The sequence below is a fragment of the Macrobrachium rosenbergii genome, chromosome 20 (assembly GCF_040412425.1).
Source record: "Macrobrachium rosenbergii isolate ZJJX-2024 chromosome 20, ASM4041242v1, whole genome shotgun sequence".
Classification (NCBI taxonomy): domain Eukaryota; kingdom Metazoa; phylum Arthropoda; class Malacostraca; order Decapoda; family Palaemonidae; genus Macrobrachium; species Macrobrachium rosenbergii.
The window spans coordinates 27,925,900-27,941,650 of NC_089760.1; the positions used below are offsets into that span (position 1 = coordinate 27,925,900).

General features: G+C 34.9%; 1 protein-coding gene across 2 annotated transcripts in view; it reads left to right on the forward strand.

The window, feature by feature from the left end:
• The window catches only part of LOC136849181 (uncharacterized), a 1,024,479-nt gene that overhangs the window by 89,407 nt on the left and 919,321 nt on the right, over positions 1–15,751 (forward strand). The gene's annotated exons all lie outside the window — the stretch shown is intronic.

The window sequence follows — 15,751 nt, forward strand, 5'->3', positions numbered from 1 at the left end:
TCCAACATTGGTTTTATTTTACAACTTAAATCCACAAATGTGTGGGTTACCGTAGGGCGATGGTATGCGCCCTTGAATAAAACAATAAGTTATTGTACGTATTAGATATGAAAGAATACTCCTAATGGTACAATTGTTGGACAATATTCGAAACGTTTTCCCCTAACTGGCTACTTTTCCGTATAGCCGACGGGAACGTTTCTCTTTTCATCTCTTGGAACAGGTGGGAACCGCCACCACTTTCCCTCGTCGGTCGAAGAAAGTGTAAGTCATTGCGAAGATTCGACGGTCATCAGATGCTAAGTTCTTCTTAATCACTTAATTTAGAATAATTATAGGTCGTTTTTTGTTCCTTTAAATAATAAATAATAATTACTTATTTACGCTAGTTTTGCCTTTGTTTTGTTCAGTTTATTTCATAAACATCGCCAATATTTACCCACGTTGTGACAACAAAGGCCCGTGAGCATTCGTAATTACCTCAGATTAAGTGTCACGCAATTTGCATTTATCTTTGTTAGCTTCAGTCAGTTATGTGATCTTTAGGAATATTCAGATATATTCTGCTGTGACGTATTTACAATCAATTCAACTTGACGTATTCCAGGTGGCAAACGTTTCATAATGTCGATATTTTATGTGTAAATTTACTTTCCCTGGTGGGCAATAGTATGGATGTAATAGGAATTCATAAAGATTTTAGCCGTCATATAGTGAATCAGTATCGCAAGTAAGAATTTTATTTGGCATCCCTGTCAATAATTGTTGTAAGGCTAGTGGATTATATAAAATCTAAGAGCTCGCTTCTGCTGGAAAACATTTTCTAAGATATATTTGTTATTAGAGTAAAAAAGAATGTTTATGGTTTGCAATCTTATGCGTGAAAATTACCAGAATATTTTTTTATTAATTTCTTTAACAAGATTATTTACTGACATATAACAATAAAATTTTAACGGTTTAAGGTTATCACTTTCTTGCGTAGAATGGAATTTCTTCTTCTTGTTCTATATAAGGGGAGCCCTCTGTTATAATTATCATTAATAGCAGTATTGTTATGAACAGTTTTTCTCCTACGAAGAGTTTTTCGTGCGATGTACTTGTGTATATGTACAGTATATGTGGGTGTCTGCTGGTAATAAGGTTTATATATATATATCGTGTGTTTGTGTGTGTGTAGTTTTATATATATATATATATATACATATATATATATATATATATATATATATATATATATATATATATATATATATATATACTGTATATAGATGATATCGCAGTTGTTTGGATGCACGTAACTGGAATTTTCATATAAAGTCTGATATCGATAGAATACATGATAAATGCATCCGTAAATTCAACAAATATTCATTCTGTCATTTATTGTGATATGTATGATGTTTATCAATAATCTTTGCTTTGGTGAGTCACGCCTTTGCAAGTCCAAACTGATGGCTCTCTTTCGATCGTCTGCAGTTATTTATGTTCATGAGCGTGTTTTTCGATAATGTTCAAGTTATTCTGATAACAGAGGTATCATTAGTATAGTAGTGGTAAAAAATTTAGTTTACATGTCAGTTATCTTTTTCTCTTTGATGAATTACTTCCAATTAAGCCTTCCTAACATTCTTAAGTGACAATAGATTGTTTTTTAAAGAACACCGCTGCCTGTCATCTTTGCTTCTTTCGGTGAGAGCCGTAGACGACAGCCGTTGTTGTGAAGTTAATTTATATAATCAAATCAGTTCAGGATTTTTATTTCTTATTTCATTTGATTAAACATAAAAAAATTAATTTAGTCTCTGGGATTATTTCTACCACGTTTAAAAGTATAACTGAAATAAAGAATAATTAAACCCTTTTCACCAAGATCTGTTACGTGATGTTTACTTGTATTAAAGACATTGATTTCGGTTTCATGTATTATGCATGAAGAAGTTGTCCACGAGTCTAACATTAACCGGAGTACCTTCTTATTCTGTCAGTCATGGGGATACTTTCTCTATCAACATACTCGTTACGTATTCTTTGTGTTCAGTAGATATTTGCTTTCTTTCTCAAAAAAAAAAAAAAACTAAATCATGATATATTAAGAGTAGGGCACTCAGTATAGAAATTAAGACAATATTATGTTGAAGAGGCTCTCTACTCAGTACGAAGAATAAGCGGCAAGGCTGTTCATAGAGAAAATATTCTCGAATTGATTGCGTGACTGACAGAATAAAAATGTATTCACAGCTAATGCCAAACTTGTGGACAACTTTCTCATGCGTAATAAATGGAATCGAAATCAGTAACTGTCTTGATTACAAATAAAGATTACGTAACAGGTCTTTGTGGGTAAGGTTCTGTTATTTTTTTTTAAATCATACTTCTGAGGAGGACTTACAATATGTAATTCATTTCGGTATAAGTTATTCCCATGGTAAAGGTAATTCAGTATTGATGAGTACATACAGTATGTATATACTCATATACATATACATATACATATACATATACATATACATTTATGAACCCTTGTTAATATGGAACATGACCCATCTGACGGCTAAATCTCCGTTGGCAAACCTGGTGATTACCACTCGGTCATCGGATAGATATTGACTAACCTTGAATCCAAACTTTTCCAATTAAGTAGACTTTAGTTTCAAAACAGGACTCGTTTGGAATGGTAAGCATTACAATAGTTCTCTAATTTACTGTAAGTGACGTTGCTTGGATAGCAACATAGGTGCACACTGCGGTGCTTGCACATGATTAAGCGCACCGAACTATGACAGATAACAAGAGTCATTTGGCAGCGTATAAAAGAAAGAGTAGAGAAACTTGAAAGACTGAAGGTTTGTTCACACCCACTCTTCAAAGAGAAAGCATATAATAGAATGTGAATCTGTGTCAAAAACCTTTCTTTCTTGCACCTCTGGCAATAAAGATCGTTAATTGGTCTTTCGGATTTCTATCCGTAACAGTAATAACAGACATTATCGAAGAGTAGAAGCTTTCCTCATCGCGTGTAGTTTCTTATTGCTCTGAACTCATGCTTCTCCTAGGAATAAGACATAAAGCTCGTTCCTTAACATTTATTTGTCGTTAAAAAGCCATATAAATCCCGTGGTATTACATATGAGATTTCCTTGACTATCAAAAGCCATTCACCGTGAAATAGATTTTCGGTCTATATTTAATTGAAACTTAAGCTTATTGTTTATGTAAAATCAGGCCCTTAGGATCGATTGCAATCGATGTAGTTACCAATACAACCAGAACGACTAATACCATTCATTTAAGTAGTGAAACAAAAGCAAAATAGTAAATCAGCTAAATTTCTTCATACTGTAAACATTTATCATGCGAATGGGAGAACAGAGTTAAGCGTTTCAAAATAAGACTCAAAGTAAATTAACAAGAAAGTTGATGAAAATAATTTAATGAATATCAGCTCTACAGGAAGATGTGCTTATTCTGTAATGCTTACCATGGAGATGGATGGGAGTACGCGTATCATACTAAGTTTTCAGTAGTTGAAAAGAGACGGTTTTTTTTTATTTCCTTGTAGTGGAAACGAAAAACGCTTCATCTGTTCTTCACTGGAGATAAGTAGAGGAGAGAGGAGACTGAGAGAGTACTGTCGAGCCTTGCAACCGAAATGACTTACCAAGAGTGTTAGGTAATCGTCGTGTCATTCTTTTATTTGCTCCATTACGCCGTGAAAAATAAAAGTTCCACGGGCTTTTCCATGCCAGTGTTCCGCGAAGCTAACTGTAAGCGTTGTATTCATCTACTCTTACCTCGTCTTCAACTGTTATTTAACCACCTATCGCTACTCCCCGTGAAGTAAGCATCTCATGCATACTTGCCTCCTGTGGGCATCTTAGCATATGTCGACATGTTTGGAAAAAAAATCTCAAAAAATCTTAAAATCTGTTTTGTGCTTGCTATTAGAATTTTTCTTATGTCATGTTCGTTAATTAAAAGTTTACTTATTAATTTGGGACAACTTTCCACTTCACTTTCAGCACCTAAGATTATAAACTAGAGGATCAGAGCAGAAAAAGAATAGATACTTCGTTGTATTCTCACAAGAAGAAGAAATATCTTTCACCCTCTTTGTGATTAGATTTACTTGGCCTGCCATTGCCGTTATCACCAGACCCTGCACGCCAGTGCCTTGAGTCTTCTTATTCCAGCCAGCCATTTTTTTCAAGAGGTATCCACAAAGAAATGAAAAATATTTCTTTCCAGATACAAAGGCGAATGAACTGACAAAATGATGTCCTTATCTAGCTGAGGGTCAAATGGCACAAGGGAATCCGAGAGGAAGAAAACCAAAAACGAAACATAGGCCCTCATAAAAAAGAAAGCAAGAAGATAATCCCAAATTTTGGGAGCAGAGGGAAAAAAAAGTAATCATACAAATGGACGAGGTGAAAATGAATCAAATCACTACTCTGAGTTTTATGCATTCAAAGAATTAAATTCGATTCTATAATACCTTTTTTTTTTTTTGCCTATTCGGCGTTAATGACATAATTTTCTGAATTTTAGGCCATGTCTTGCCGCATTGCGGAGAGACTGACTTCACTTTGTGCTAAACATTTCTTATTCAAACTTTAACCAGTGATTTACATGTTATATATTCCATTATGAATCGAACGACATCGAAAAACTCGATTTTTATGAAAAAGCGTTAATGGCTGTAGAACAATCTTTAACATCACTCAAAGTTAGATAAGAACTATTATTATTATTATTATTATTATTATTATTATTATTATTATTATTATTATATTTATAGTCTAAAAAAGTCCGAATATTTATTTAATACAAACCTGAAAGACCACTAACTGGCTCAGCTACCTCTGACAGAAAATGGTATGTGAAAAAAAAGCGAAGATGTATTTGCGAAAACAAGGTTACTGATGGGGATGAGAAGTATTTTTTTACTTATTTATTTATTTAATTATTTATTTATTTTTTTTGCATCAGGTAAGTGCATGCGGCACAGCTATATGGAGAATGGTTTGATAACCATCCAGGGGAAATTGATTCGCCATAACCAAAGCCGCATTTAGAGAACTCAGTTTGGATGATCACGGGTCATCGACGGGAGGGGTAGCATATGACGCACACGTAATAGCGATGAGTATATTGACATTGAGTTTATATCGATAATGCGATGCTGATTCCGTAAGCTTAAGCAGAAATAGCTGGACTAGATCCTGCTGTTACATTTGTAGCAGATAAGTCTACGGCACGTATTGTCTTGAAATAACAGCATGTGAGTTGTTTTTATTTGCCAGTATTAAATAAGTAAAGTTACTTGTAGTAAACATCTTCTTGCCAGCGTTAGGAAGGTGACCTTTCTAATTGCCAGTATTAGGTAATACATCCTTTAAATGCCATTTTAAAGCACGTATCCTACTGCCAGGGTTAAAGTGCGGGCTTTTATTTACCATTATTGTGTATCTTCTTTAATCTGCCAAGATTTTGCGAGTTATTTGTTGTTTTACTATTAGCTAAATATCTTTCTTTTTCTAAAATTATTAAGTAAACATCTTCTATCAAACATGTTAGGTAGGTAGCTTCTTTTACCTGATACTCTTGTGTAAGTAACTTATTTTATCTTACTGTGTTATATAAGTATCCTGTTTTATATAACATATTGCATTAAAAAATCACATTTTTTTCACTGTTGTCTTTTATTGGAGGGAGGGGGAAGGTGTCCGTGTGTGCATCTCGGTCTCATAGTCTTTGTTTCTTGTTTTACTTAGAATTGTTCAGATACGTGCATGGCGCTGACTTTTCCAAGCTTTCTCTAAATGGGAAATGTGGATTTACGCTCATTTCATGGGTCACAACCTGATTGCAGTTTAACGGTGAGAGAGAGAGAGAGAGAGAGAGAGAGAGAGAGAGAGAGAGAGAGAGAGAGAGAGAGAGAGAGAGAGAAAACTAACCAGTAAATTCTGTTATGGACCCATCGCCCATACAATAGGTATCTCGCAACTCTGATCTATGTTGCCATTATCACAGTCTTGTTAAGAAGGAGAAAGAGGAACATACTTTATATTGGGGTCACGTACACATTTATATAACCTGTCGTGTTCTGTCATACTTGCACTTTAAATTTAGTAGATGCTGAACCTAGAAACTGATGGGTACTATATTTATTAATTCAGACTTTGGGTGTTATTATTGTAGTTTGTTTATTGATCTGAATTTTGCGGTTTAGCATTATTATTATTGCTGAAAATATGCATGAGGTGTGCAAGCATGCACATGGAAAAAGGCAAAGGGCCGTTGGCTCGCTAAGTAAGCTTATCAAGAGCAAATTGGCCTCAAATTAAAACAAGTAAAAGTTAAGTATACCTTATCAGACCACTGAGCAAATTGGCCTCAAATTAAAACAAGTAAAGAATGCGCCACATTATAGTTTCTTCACCAGAAACAGAATGCAAGTTTCGAGTTTTCTGTACAGCGTATAACGTTGTATGAAACTCTCAGCCGCGGCTCATGAAACTTTCAGCCACAGCCCGGTTGTGGCCTGTGTTTTTGGCAACTATAGCGATGCCAGACGCACGATTATTACTAACTTTAACCTTAAATAAAATAAAAACTACTGAGGCTAGTGGGCTGCAATTTGGTATGTTTGATTATTGGAGGGTGGATGCTCAACATACCAATTTGCAGCCCTCTAGCCTCAGTAGCTTTTAAGATCTGAGGGCAGACGTACTGAAAAAAAGCCATCTGAATAGTTTTCTTTTACAGATAATTAAAAAGACAAAAAACAGTCAAGAGAAGATACTGACGAACTGGTTCTACACTGAACCTGTTAAAAATAGAAAAGAAACCATTGTTTCCCTTGCCTTCTGCTTGAAGAGTGAAAGCAGTGTAAAGTTTATCTTCGGCAGAGAGAAAGAGATAGAGAGCTAGAGAGAAATCATAAGAATTAGAAATTTTCTCTTAGGTATTTTGGTGCGTTTAAAGTTTTTGGATCTTTGGAGAGAGAGAGAGAGAGAGAGAGAGAGAGAGAGAGAGAGAGAGAGAGAGAGGGGAGAGAGAGAGAGAGGCAAACAGATAGACAGAGAGAGAGAGAGAGAGAGGGGGGGGCGGTGGGTGCGGGTGCTTGTAACGGTTTATTGTAAGTGTTCGCAATACTTTTAGTGATTCTGATTAAAGAAATGTCTATTAAACATTGCGAGATATTTGCCCAGAGAAAGAGAGTGAGAATTGCAACTTCTCAAGCCTCGTAATGCAACGCTTCTGTTTCCTTTGTTTTCGATTCGATGAGGCTGCATCATTCGACGCCCACGGACCCGACTGGAAAGCAGGACAAATCGTTGAGCTGGGCGAGACCGGGACCGTTGTAAACCGCCGGAAACGATTTTGGCCGAAGAGTGTGTGTGAAAAGACTGGCTCCTCCTTGAGCGACGAACAGCACGCTTCGATAATCACGCTCCCTGCTACTTTCACCGAGTAAAGATCCACGGAGAACTTTCTGTCAACAAAGTCCCGTGATTGCGAGGGAATTCGACCGTTGTCATTTGTCATAATTCCGGAATACATTTCCACGTGAAATGAGGAAATGTGTTGTTAGTCACTACAAAGGCCAAATTCATACGAAACTAGTTAAGCTTCGTTCTCTTCGAATAGGTTTTGGTTTTTACAAGTGGCCCAAAATTAAACAAATGATCATTCGTGATGGCTTAATGTTTCGTTCTGTTCATATTCGATTGTCGTTCCAAACCACTAAGAAACCAAGTTGTCGAAAGAAACGTAAATAAGGCTGAATTTTGGTGCGTAAATGATTTTCATGTAAGAATGGCTAATGCAGTTTTATTTTCACCATCCTGTGCATGTTGTTATTACAATAATGAGAAAGACAAACCGATGGAACTGTGCAATATAACTGTTCTGGAGAAAATTAATCCGTATGTAATCAAACTGTGGGAGTAAGATTTTCTGATTCCTTACTCTCTCTTTCGCTCTTTCTCGTAGTGAATGATTTCACTTTGTTCGTTCGAAGATGTAGCAAAGTATCTTGATTTGCTTCGGCTAAAGAGCATATCATCGCGATAATATTAACTGATGCACACCCTATTACGACAAACGGTAAAATTCATACAAATATCTATATATATATATATATATATATATATATATATAAATATATATATATATATATATATATATACATATATATATATATATATATATATATATATATATGTACATATACACATATATGTATGTATGTGTATATATATATATATATATATATATGTGTATATATATATATATATATATATATATATATATATATATATATATATATATATATATATATATATATATATATATATAAAGTAGATATTGCTCTTCCAGTGTTTGGGTAGAGGAAGAGATCCGTTGAAAGTACAGTTATACCTTGTACGATGAATTACATGAAAGCGCAAGGAGTTTGCCTTATGGTGCCTCACCTGCTATACAGAAAAAGGCTGTTGACACACAAATATTTATCAATAGAAACATATGTATATTAACGGAAATTATTACCATTATGTTCGCTCCCGCAGGGGGATAGTGCCATCAATGCACCTCACACGGTGCACTGTAGGCATTACTTTGCAGCGTCCCTTCTGCCCCTAGCTGCAACCAGGGGCGTCATTTAGGGGGGCTGGGGGGCAACTGCCCCCAAGACTCAAGATGCCCCCCCCAAGCCTCAACTTGGCCCCCTCACCCCAAGAAATAGCAGCAACTGGTTTTCCAATATTCTTACCGAAATTCAGAGGTGTCATCACATTAAGTTATATCTTTCTATCTATTTATCTAATTTATGTGCTTCAAAAAACACATAAAATAGCTCAAAATAAAAAACCCCAGGTGATTAGGCTCGCTTCGCTCCCCAAACCGCCTTTGCCCCTCCCATCAAAAATCTGAAATGACGCCTCTGGCTGCAACCGCTTTCATTCCTTTTACTTTACCTCCGTTCATAATCACTTTCTTCCATCTTTCTTTCCACCCTCTCCTAACGATAGTTTCATAATGCAACTGAGAGGTTTTCCTCCTGTTACACCTTTAAAACCTTCTTTACTCTCAATTTTCCTTTTACGGTTGAATGACCTCATAGGTCCCAGCGCTTAGCCTTTGGTCTAACTCTTATATTCCAGTTATGTTCGCTATTGACCTTAAGACCCAGCTGCCAAATCGAGAGGAAATTAGCGTCACAAAGCTGGAGCACTATATTTCGATGTATATTGAAATTCTTACAGTCTTGCGTTTATAACATTCATCCAATGAGTAGCCAAGTGGATAGAGACTGTGTTCATCATTCGCTCAGTTCTTGGCTCATTAAGCCGAGATTGGAGTGGCTTATAACCTATGAGGTAGTCTCAAGCTAATAATTAATGAGCAGATAGCCTATGATTAGACGTTACTTTTGTTCCAAGATATAGAATATGAAATTGCAAAGCATCAAGCAATGAAAACAAAGGGATCAACAAATCAAAAGAATTATTAACAGTAATAGTCCTGTTCAGTATAAATAACTAAAGATAACCTAAAAATTCTCAGTTTTCTTCCCAGAGAGAGAGAGAGGGAGAGAGAGAAAAAAAGTATACCTTAGTTTTACCAGACCACTGAGCTGATTAACAGCTATAGAGAGAGAGAGAGAGAGAGAGAGAGAGAGAGAGAGAGAGAGAGAGAGAGAGAGAGAGAGAGAGAGAGAGAGAAGTATGTATCTAGATATGCAGGTAGGGCCAGGTATATTGGGCAGTCAGAGACAGTTTTTATTTTTTTTACATTTTTGTCAGCATATTTTAATCAGAACGAATCTGTTATGATTTCTGTAGCAAACAGTCATTGACAAGGCTGAGATTTACTTTGCAGAACACCTGTTTGGCGTTTAAAGCAATTACATTGATTTAGCTCTCTTCTTCGAGTTTAAAAATTTCTTGTCAACGTTGAAAATAATAAAAACAAGGCGCACGGAAGAGCAGAAAAAAATAATTACAAGTTAAATGAGGCTGCATAAGATTTTATTTTTAATGATAGCTGTTTTCGTGAACAAATTTTAGATTAACAATATTTTATATATATATATATATATATATATATATATATATATATATATATATATATATATATATATATATATATATATATATATATATATATATATATATATATATATATATATATATATATATATATATATATATATATATATATATATAAACTTAAACTATTTTCTTAATTTCATGGTTATATTGCAACTCATTAAATCCTTAATTTTCCAACTATCCTGTAAGTTGAAATACTTTTCTTCATAGCACGGAATTCAAGTAAAGTTTTTTTTTTTTTTTTTGCAAATTTACGTAAGCAAAAAAAGAAAGTGACAACATTCTACACGTTTTTTATTTTCATTGCCACTTCATTTATTGTAAACCGGGTGGATTGATGAACACAAATTCGAAAGACGATTCTTCAGTGAATGTCGAAGACCTTTTTAAAATAACATATTCGAATCCTGACGCTGATGAAGCGCTGGCCTCCCACGCCGCAGGTGTTTGTTGAACGTCGTTGCCTCTCTTTCCAGCCTCGTCTTGAACAAGTTTCTTGCCAGCTCTCTCAAGAATATTCTCAAGCTTTCTAAAATCAAAAGGTTTGTCGCCTGTTGCTCTGAGTAGCCATGCATAGTTTATTTCAGGTGAGGTTCTTGAAAAGCCATGGCGAAAAAGAATAGTTTCGAGGGTCTTCTCGGGGATGGGTATTTCCATGTATTTAGCTTTGGTTTTTCTGTTATGGTTTACAGTCTTTTCGATAATGGTGTTCGTTCTGCTCTTTTCAGTTTTGAATCCAGCTAAGTTTATATCATTATCATAACTATTAACTGAAAAATTATCCTGCAGTGAGAGCTGTCGAGGCGCGCTCTCTATCACCATTTCTTTATTTCGAAGTTTAGGTAAACTGATTTGTACGCCATCCTCTGTAGAGTGAGTATCGTGTCTTTCAAGAATAGAACGCATTGTGCTTTCATCACCAAAATGTTTCTTCATACCATGATAGTTCCCGGGTTCTCTTTCATTGTCGTTTAAGATGTTGTCTACGATGTCGTCAAAGAATGGGAAGAGAATCAGTCCGGGTTCGCCAGAGAGAAGAAATCCTAAGATGGGATGATCTGACTGTTGGGCTGACACAGCCTCCCACACCTGAGAAAGAGATAAACACAGTTTTCAAATTAGGTTCTCCCCTTTTTAAAAAGTGGCTTCAATGGATGTTTTTAATATCGCTACTGCACAGGCTACGTCAGTCCGTTTTTTTATTGTGCGATTTGTTAAATCGATAACGGTTTAAAATCTAAGTTACAGTTTTTTAAACGTTATTATGTAGAAATATCATACTTAATCATGCACAAGATAAATGTTGGTGTTTAAAGAAAATAGGCATAAAAGTACGTTAAGATTCTGATAGCTCTTACCGGCATTACGTAAGATATGAAAGGGTCAATGTAAATCCAATAATAAGAAGACTGTTACTGCCAGATTATGGTAAGTGTATTTGACAAGCCAAATATAGATTATTGACGGTGAGCCTCGCTGAAGCATAAGTTCCTCAAAACTTGATAAGAAGGTGGTAAAATATAAATTTGCCTTAGAATCATATGAATACTAAATTAATAAACCGCATTTAAAAAACAAATAGACTTGCTAAATATATATGTATATCAGTGTGGAAGATAGATTAATCTCTCGTTAGGGAAACAGTGATGGGAGTTCAGGGATGAGTGTTATTTTGTGGATATAGTTTTTGTCAGAAAATAGGTGAGTATAGATTAATGACAGAATCTATGTAAGAATAGTCGATGCGGTCCTGATACAACTTGTGTAGGTGTCAGAAGGTGCTGTAAAGCTTGTCATTTTTTCACGCAGGCACTCAGAAGTGATTTAGTACAGCAGTTAATTAATGTGACAATATATCCTGTGACTGTTGACCTCAGTAGTGAATTAGATACCTGGTGATTAATCGTCTAGGATGGGTCACAAAAAAGGTACAAAGGGACTTGGAAGCAGCAACCTCATCTAAAAAGACTTGCTTACACACACACACACATATATATATATATATATATATATATATATATATATATATATATATGTATATATATATACTATATATATATGTATATATATATTATATATATATACATATATATATGCATATATATATTCATATAGGTATGTATTATATATATATATATATATATATATATATATATATATATATATATATATATATATATATATATATTTGCTAAAAGTGGTATATTTTTATATTTATGCATATATGCATGTAATTAAACGTGCCAAAGACTCCGTGTTCACAAGGCTATATACCCACTCGTATACAAAGGAAAGAACAAACAGTATAACTCACCCTACCTTGGAAAAATGTAGCAGAAATAACGTAACACAGATAAAAATTCCCATGATGTTCGTGGAGGGTGATTTCACACCTATACTGGCTCACTTCATTACTGCAAGTGTTCGACCTGCCAGGTACCTTCCGCGATATGAAATTACAGAATGATTAGGCCATTGCACCCAAATCTGCTAATCAAATGGCATTGATTAATGCAAATGGCACAATTTTTCCGTCTTGCTCAACGCAGTTTAAACTTCAGAAAGGTTAAATAATTTGTTTTAAAGTTTGTTCCTAATTTTTAATACTCTTAAGTAATAGCTTAAATCGCATGAATTCATTCACTCAGTAAATGGTCAGACCGTAATTTCATAGTGGAACTAAACAACTCTGGGCTTGTCATTACTTGGAAGGCGTGCCTAATATTAAAGTTTCAAACAAAACTGGTTAGTCTTTAATATTCATGTGCCTTTTGATATTGACGATTTTCATACATAGCTCTCTTAATGCCATGTCTGGAATAACAATTTAAATTATTATATCTATGGTATTAAAGTTGGGGTGTGGGGTTGAACTCAAGTGTTTTTAGCAATGTCCTTCAGTCTCCTTTTGGCGTTGGCTGTTGACTGTGTTAGATAGTATTATTCTCTACACTGTCTGTCTGGTGAGCAATGACCTAATAACGTGAGATTATGGATGTGTGAGTTCTAGATTGTTGGCTTCAGATTATTGGCGCGATGCCATTGATTAACATATTCTTCGTAGGAATTATTAGCACTTCCATGTTTATGTGCACATGTGAAAAGCTGATAAGGAAACGACTGCATGTTTTTACCTGCTTAAAGACTACAACACTCGCTTCGTTTGCAAATGTAAATATTACAGTATTTTTCTTTCTTTTTTTCTTGTAACGTATGTGATATTAGCTGCGTAAATAAATACTGGGGCAGCTTTTCGAATAATTATTCTGATTATATGTTATCACAAATTTCACTTACAGTATGCCGTTCACATAAGCAAATGAAGCTTATAATCTCACTTTAAGTGAAGCTTATAATCTTACTTCAGTTTATGCATTAATGTATAAACAGCATATAGATATCTTTGATCTCTGAAAAGGATTAAAGTAGTCACTGACTGCGCAGTATTACCTTGTACATTTTGATTTACAGACTACTTTTGCATGGACAGATATGACATACAAACAGTTTCCTTCTTCATTTGTCGTGGCATGCAATTCCAACCTGAAGGCTATGCTATCACAATAAAAATATTCTTGGAAGAGGTGGCAGTTGCATTAAAGCAAAGCCTCCTTCATCCACCAAACCTGATTCCATCAAAAGTTATCAAGTTTACCTAACCCAGGACTTTTAATGTCAATAAAAATATTCCAAGACAATATTTACTTAGGATATTAGCGAAGCCCAAATTTGCTTCATTTATAATTTTAGAAAAGACCTTGCCAAATCTTGGCATCTCTCATTTCCTTGTGGTAACTTGAGAACGAAAATGAATAGAAATTTCATATTTTGCAAAGGAATTTTATCAAGTCATTTTTAAAATTGGTGACATTTTGGATGCCTTGTAGACTCAAGCAGTTTCTTGTAGTGGACATGAGCTTGTCTGCACTTGCCGAGGTTCAGTTGTAAACATTCGTGTTTGCTTTCAGACACAGCGACTTGATTTTTGACATCCAGTTTTACATACAAATAGATTTAAATGTAGACAAATGTGTATGCTGGAAGAAATCCAAGTTTCCCGACATCATTTGTTTTAGGCATTCATCAGTCCATAATCAGGTTTTGTTCACCTGAGGGTTTACTTGTAAACTAACATCAAAGTTTACACGCAAACGCTAGGGTTTTATTACAAAACAGTTTTGAATCATATGTATCAGGTACAGTTTGTTGAAACAATGTTTACTTTCAAAGGTTAGGGTTAATTCACTGTAATCAATTTTTATGGCTAACTTAGTATTATTTTGAATTAACACCTTACATATTTGGCTTAAGACTTTGGGGATCGTGCGGAATTTCTCTCTCTCTCTCTCAGGGCAAAGCATTGACCCTCATTGTTTGATGACTGTAAATCGTTCCTGGAAACGTTTTGGCAGGTTGTAATTACTAACGTGCAGCTACATAAAGGTGATTGTTTCTAAGATTTTGCCACTTCCAAACTGGCATATGGATTTTTACGTTGAGGGCTGTCAAAAGAAAGTCGTCACTCGGCATATTAGAAAGAGAAACCAGCATAAGTATACAGTAAACAAGATGGATAAGGTAGTCAAGAACGAAGTGAGTAAAAAAAAAAAAAGGGTTATGATAAATATTTAGGGGTAAGTTTGAGCAAATACTTTCCGGAGAAAGTTGAAATTTAGGGACATAAATGAAGGGAGAAAGGTGTATGAGCAAATAGTTATTAGATTAACAAGTGTAAAAGGGAGATGCTTTCTGAAGAGAATGAAGTCCTTCATGAATCTAATAAGTATTTTGAAGCTTGAAGAATGAGGGAAAAAAAGAAATCTGAATGATGTAAGTATACTTTTGAAAACTCATTAGAAGTCACAGTTGAGGATGGGATGTGAGATGCGCAGTTTAAAAGTTAAAGAACAGAAAGACACCCCAAGTTGATAGGATTACAAATGAAATGCTGCTGTACTGTTATCGAGTGTATTGATTGATTATGAAATTTAGGTCTTGAAGACCAAGCACCAGAACCCATCAGGATTATTCAGCGCCTTAATGAAGTGACTGGGTATGTCTAATGAGGTAAAAGGGTTCCGAGGGAATGGGTGAGAGGAATTAATATTCTTTTCCTCGATAGTAAAGGTGACAGAGGTGTGTGCAAGAATTACAGGGACATAATGTTGTTTAGTATATTGGGGAAAGTGTTTGGTTTTGATCGATAAACCTTACAAACATAAGATGATTGATGAGGAAACAGCAGTGGTTTAGGCAAGGAAAAGGGTTTTTAGATCAAGTGTATGCAATGAAACAATTTGGAGAGGTTTCAGAATAAAAAGTAAAACCTGCATTTGACAGAACCTGGAAAAGACAAATTCGTCTCAGCTTAATCCGTAGTGGGAGTCACTGTTTTTAGTGAGTCTTTTCCAAATGTTTCTATCTTAAAACTAGAAAAACAATGTTGAAAGAGATAATAGATATGCAATGTTCAGGTTGTTGAAAATGTATGGTGGGGAGAGTAATATGTTGATATTTTCTATTCACTTTCATGGAGGTAAGAGTGAGGCGTATGCATTTCCCTATGTTGTACATTATTTCTATCTGACAGATGGAACACATCATTACATTGATGGATATGTTTTTAG